This window comes from Triticum dicoccoides, chromosome 4A, assembly GCF_002162155.2.
Source record: "Triticum dicoccoides isolate Atlit2015 ecotype Zavitan chromosome 4A, WEW_v2.0, whole genome shotgun sequence".
In the NCBI taxonomy this organism is placed as follows: Eukaryota; Viridiplantae; Streptophyta; class Magnoliopsida; order Poales; family Poaceae; genus Triticum; species Triticum dicoccoides.
The window spans coordinates 74,091,741-74,098,306 of NC_041386.1; positions in this window are offsets into that span (position 1 = coordinate 74,091,741).

Sequence of the window (6,566 nt, forward strand, 5' to 3'; positions counted from 1 at the left end):
CCCAATCCGGCCCCTAGCCGAATACTATTCTGGAGGCCCATACGGCTTCGGAATCAGGTAAGCAGCCTGCTTCGAAAGGAGGAGGTGCACCTATTCCGCCGGTGACCTCTGTCCATCCAGAGGTATCAGATACTCTACTGGAAGCGCTCCACGGTGATTCCATTGTAGGGGAACACTGTATCCTTATGGGTATGATGGTTGAGAGGGTTCAGTCCGCTAAGAGCGGATTGACCGAAGCCTGCGCCAGCCTTCTAACAGGCTTTGAGGTACGTGACGCAATTATGCAAAAGGAACGCAGTAGTACAGACAGTAGCCCCTGAGACTCTGTCCGGTGTTCGAAAAGAAATGCTGGACAGAGGATCGAATAAGCTCCGCAGGAGACTAATCATATATGTCTATGTGAATAACCAGGCGTCGATGCTGGCTGCGACCTCCCATTCTGCCGAAGTAGCTGAACTGAAGCAGAGGCTGGAGCCGGCCGATGAAGAGCTCGGCCGCGTCAAAAAACAGCTTGAGGACAAGTAAGGTACGTGATGACCTATTTAGATCATTAGAATGATAAAAATTATTTGTGTTGATAACGTTAATTATGCCGCTTCATAGGAGCTGCGGCCAAGGTGGAGTCCCTCCAGAAGGCTCTGAGCGAGGCCCAGAAGATGGCAGAGAAGGAACAAGCCGCCCACAAGAAACACGAGTCAAGGGTCGGGGAGGTTCAGCAGGAGCTCGAGGACGCCGTAAAGAAGTGCGAGTCCTTGGACCGCAAGGCTGCGGACCAAGAGTCCGAACTTGCTAAGGCCCGCCAAAGCGCACAAGAGGCCCGTGTTGAAGCCCGGGGCGCCTTCCGAGAGGTCCAGGAGTCCAAGCAAATTGCGGCGGGTAAGGCCTTTATTATTCAGAGCAAATTTGTGAAGAAAAGGTACCACTTACTGACCCGGATTTGGAGTTCTCCAGGAGCATTTGCGGATCTGCCTCGCAGTGTTGCTGATGCTGCGGAGTTCTTCCAAGCTAAGGAGGGGTGCTCATCAGAGAAGCTATTCTGGTCACAATACCTTGTGCCAGAGCATCCGGTAGCCCCAGCAATCAGCTGAAACAGCTGTCCAAACTACATAGGGTGGCCGAATTGGCCATGAGCGACTTAGTAATCCGTCTATGGCCTGCCGAAGCCGTACCCAGCTACCATTTCGGGCTCGTGAAGTGGCTGGTCGATGCCTGCCCTCGGCTTGATGCCATAAAGCGATCAGTCTGCATCGAAGGTGCGTGGATGGCCTTCGCTCGCGTCAAGGTTTAGTGGGCGAAGATGAACGTCGTCAAGCTTGCGACCGAGGGGCCGCCTGAGGGCAAGGAGCACCGCACGCCCGAGCACTATTTTGATGACGTCTTGGAAGGATCCTGTATTGTAGCGGGCCAGTGTGCGAAGGACATTATCTTTGAATAAAATGCATTTGTGTTTATGGAACAAAGCCTATATGTAATATATTGCTTATTGTTTTTTGAAAATATTTCCTCCTGTGCGGCCGTTTATTTAAATCTGAGAGTTGGCCAGTCGTCGGCTTCAGCCCCCACGTAGATAGTACGGGGGGTGTTCGGATTGGAACCTAAACACACCTGACCCAAGAGTTTGGTCCTTGAAGGAGGTGTTTAGTACATAGAACCCGGCAATCGGACTATGTGGCTTTATCACCCTCACTTTGCCATAGGAGTTTGACAAAATAGGAGTATTAGTGCAGCCCCTAGTTTGTTTGTCCGGACTAGGGGCTGTAAACACGTGATCGGGTAGAAGCCGATCCTTCGCGTAATGCAGAAAAAATTGCAAAAGATTTTAGCCACCGAATAGCTGACCAGCTCTCAACGCATCATGACAGTCAATTTTCGGCTTTCTCTACTTAGGTGTTTATCCGGGTGAACCAAAAACACAATCGCAGTAGTTCTCCCTTTAGTACCTTAGTCGATAAAACAGAACATAAGGTAGCAAGCATAGGAGCTGGGCAACCCAATTATTAATTAAAGACATGATTCGGAGCTGATGGATATAATGCAATATTCAGGGCACCGAATTGTACTGTAAAAAGTGTTTGGACTTGTTGCCAACATATGGGGCGCAAAGGAGCCCCTGGCGGGTTAAGTCGTACCAAAGTGTACGGGTGCAAAAAATAGTTTAAGTATAATAAAGGAGTAAGCAAATGCCACATATGTTGGGCCGCAAACTGTTTCCGTTGTAATCCTATTGATATGTCAAAGCGTATTTGTACAAATAATGCAATAAGAAACCGGGCTATTTAACATGCCGATGCCAAGGGGAAGCTGCGTGCGGGACCTTCAAACAGGCAAAGTGATCATCAAAAAGATCATCTAGATGTTTCTGCCACACGTCTATGCTGCTTACCTTCTTGGTGTGTTGATCCTTCAAAAGGATAGATGATGAGGCCGTCATGAGGGGCCTGTGGAAAAGAAACCTGAAAAAGGATAAAAAGAAAAAGGGAAAAGTGTGAGTGCCCGGATACGGTCGAGCCATATTGTGGACCATGATCGAGTTATGCCTCCGTCTTTGCCCATGGTATTTTTAGTGCGTAATTATGTACGCGCGGTACGTACGCCGCAGTGCGGTCGGGATTGAGACGGAGGCCGAATTGCTAGTCCGACTCCCGAAGAGCCGGACTGTCATGTTGCAGAGTAATCCGGACTCATTTAATAGTGTCCGGGGCTTGGCCGTCGAATTGATGTTCTGCTTTATAAGGCCGCCCTGTACTTCTGCTGCCAGGGCCGCGGTGTGCTCCTCGGTACGGAGGGAGCATTCCATGTTTCCGTTGACAGTTATGACATCGTGTGGCCCGGGCATCTTAAGTTTGAGATAGGCATAATGTGGCACAACATTGAAGCGAGCAAATGTGGTTCGTCCGAGCAGTGCGTGATAGCCACTGCAGAAGGGGATGATGTCAAAGATCAAGTCTTCGCTTCAGAAGTTGTCCAGCGATCCAAAGACGACTTCCAATGTGATTGAGCCCGTGCAGCGGACCTCTACGCCTGGTACTACTCCTTTAAATGTAGTTTTGGTGGGCTTGATCCTTGACGGATTGATGCCCATCTTGCGTACTATGTCCTTATAGAGTAGGTTGGGGCTTCTGCCACCGTCCATGAGGGCCCACATGAGGTGGAATCCATCAATGATTGTGTTGAGGACCAGTGCGACTGATCCACCATGACAAATACTGGTCGGATGGTCCCTACGGTCGAAAGTGATCGGGCAAGACGACCATGGATTGAATTTTGGGGTGACTGGCTCTATCGCTTAGATGTCCCTGAGTGCGCATTTGTGCTCCCTCTTGGGGATATGAGTAACGTATATCATGTTCACTGTTTTGACTTGGGGGGGGGGGGATTTCTTCTATCCCCCTGTGTTTGGTGGATGGGGCTCCTCGTCATCGTCCTCACTTGGCGACCCCTTCTCTTTGTCCTTGGTATGTAACTTACCGGCCTGTTTAAAGACCCAACAGCTTCTGTTGGTATGATTGGCAGGTTTATCGGGGGTGCCATGGATCTGACATGGTCGATCGAGGATTCGGTCCAAGATGGATGAGCCTGAATTGTTTCTTTTAAATGGCTTCTTCCATTGACCGGGCTTGGAGCCGCTGAATCCGGCGTTAACCATTGTGTCGTCGGTATTATCACCGTTGTTCCGACACTTGTGCCTGTTGCGTTGGGGCTTGCCGTTGCTATTTCTGGCTTTAGAAGTGCCAGGTTCGATTGCATTGTTGCTACTATGGGCTAGCCAACTATCTTCGCCCGCACAAAAGCGGGTCATAAGTGTCGTGAGGGCTGCCATGGACTTCGGATTTTCTTGGCCAAGGTGCCGGACGAGCCATTCGTCGCGAATGTTGTGCTTAAAGGCTACTATGGCTTCGGCATCCGGACAGTCGACGATATGATCCTTTTTAATTAGGAACCTAGTCTAGAATTTCCTGTCTGACTCTCTGGGTTGTTGGACTATGTGACTTAAGTCATCGACGTCCGGAGGTCGGACGTATGTACCCTAGAAGTTGTCGTGGAAGGCGTCTTCCAGGTCCTCCCAGGTGCCAATGGAGTTTTCTGGCAGGCTGTTTAACTAGTGCCGAGCTGGTCCATTTAGCTTTAGCGGGAGGTATTTGATGGTGTGAAGATCATCGATACGTCTCCAACGTATCTATAATTTTTGATTGCTCCATGCTATATTATCTACTGTTTTGGACTATATTGGGCTTTATTTTCCACTTTTATATTATTTTTGGGACTAACCTATTAACCGGAGGCCCAGCCCAGAATTGTTGTTTTTTGCCTGTTTCAGTGTTTTGGATAAACAGAATATCAAACGGAGTCCAAACGGAATAAAATCTTCGGAAACGTGATTTTCTCGCCGAACGTGATCCAGGAGACTTGGACCCTACTGCAAGGGATCAAAGAGGTGGTCACGAGGGTGGGGGGCACCCCCCTAGGGCGCGCCCCCTGCCTCATGGGCCCCTTGGTGCTCCATTGATGTACTCCTTCCTCCTATATATACACACGTACCCCCAAACGATCAGAACAAGAGCCAAAACCCTAATTCCACCGCCGCAACTTTCTGTATCCACGAGATCCCATCTTGGGGCCTGTTCCGGAGCTCCGCCGGAAGAGGGCCGTCATCACGGAGGGCTTCTACATCATCCTATCCCCTTCATTGAAGTGTGAGTAGTTTACCTCAGACCTTCGGGTCCATAGTTAGTAGCTAGATGGCTTCTTCTCTCTCTTTGAATCTGAAGACAAAGTTCTCCCCTTGTCTTGTGGAGATCTATTCGATGTAATCTTCTTTTTGCGGTGTGTTTGTTGAGACCAATGACTTGTGGGTTTATGATCAAGTCTATCTATGAATAATATTTGAATCTTCTCTGAATTCTTTTATGCATGATTGGTTATCTTTGCAAGTCTCTTCGAATTATCCGTTTGGTTTGGCCAACTAGATTGGTAGTTCTTGCCATGGGAGAAGTGCTTAGCTTTGGGTTCGATCTTGCGGTGTCCTTACCCAGTGATAGAAGGGGCAGCAAGGCACGTATTGTATCATTGCCATCGAGGATAACAAGATGGGGTTTATTTCATATTGCATGAATTTATCTCTCTACATCATGTCATCTTGCTTAAGGCGTTACTCTGTTTTTAACTTAATACTCTAGATGCATGCTGGATAGCGGTCGATGAGTGGAGTAATAGTAGTAGATACAGAATCGTTTCGATCTACTTGTCATGGACGTGATGCCTATATACATGATCATGCCTAGATATTCTCATAATTATGCTCAATTCTATCATTTGCTCAACAGTAATTTGTTCACCCACCGTAGAATACTTATGCTCTTGGGAGAAGCCACTAGTGAAACCTATGGCCCCCGGGTCTATTCTCATCATATCAATCTCCTTCACTTTTATATTGCTTTGCTATTTACTTTGCCTTTACTTTTTACTTTGCATCTTTATATCAAAAATACCAAAAATATTCTATCTATCAGATCTCACTCTCGTAAGTGATCATGAAGGGCTTGACAACCCCTAATCGCGTTGGTTGCGAGTAGCTATCGCTTGGTGCAGGTACGAGGGAATTGAGCGTGGGCTCCTACTGGATTGATACCTTGGTTCACAAAAACTGAGGGAAATACTTACGCTACTCTGCTGCATCATCCCTTCCTCTTCGGAGAAAACCAAGGCAAGCTCAAGAAGTAGCAATCATCACTACGGGCCATATGAATATGGAGGAGAAAGTCCTCCATCCATTCTGCAGGATCCGTTGTTCCATCATATGATTCGATGTTCATGGGTTTAAACCCTTTTGGGAATTCATATTCCATTACTTCGTCCGTGAAGCGGAGGGGCTGTGCGACGCCTCTATAGAGGGCCACGTCGCGACGTAGCTCGGATGGAGTCCGTCTACGGTTTTCGGCCCGGGCGTGGTTATGGCCGTCGTGCCCGGCTAGATAGCCGTCCTTGCGTGTCGGAGCACGCCCTCGCGATCCGTAGATCGGTCTGGTCTGGTCCGCACTACAAAAAAAAGACACATCCGTGACATTTTGGGCCGAACGAAATTTTTTTCTGTCATACATATGACACTTCTATGACGATAATTGTGACAAAACCCGGTATCATCATAGATGTGGTGGGCTCTTACTTCTATGACAAAAAATCATGACAGAAAATGGGCTTTTCATACTGGGCGGGCCGAAGACGCAGCTGCATGACATTCTTTGGGTCGTCCATGACGAAAAAAACCGTGGTAGAAGTGAGGGGGAGGAAAATTTTGGGGAGTTCTCGGTTACGGTGGGAGGTCGGGGGCTGAGCGATGCGCGTTTCTCTTGTACACGTACGCGCGTGTGTGCGAGGCGTTGGCTCTAACTGAACCCGAGCGAGGCGTTGGGCTCTAACTGAACCCGAGCGATTGCACTGCAGGCTACGCATTACTGAACCCGAGCGATCGATCGATGGCTGTTAACTGAACCCGATCGAGTGATTCCTTGGCTACTGCTGCTAACTGAAGCCGATCGATGCTGCCTCTGGATGAACAGTTAGCGTTG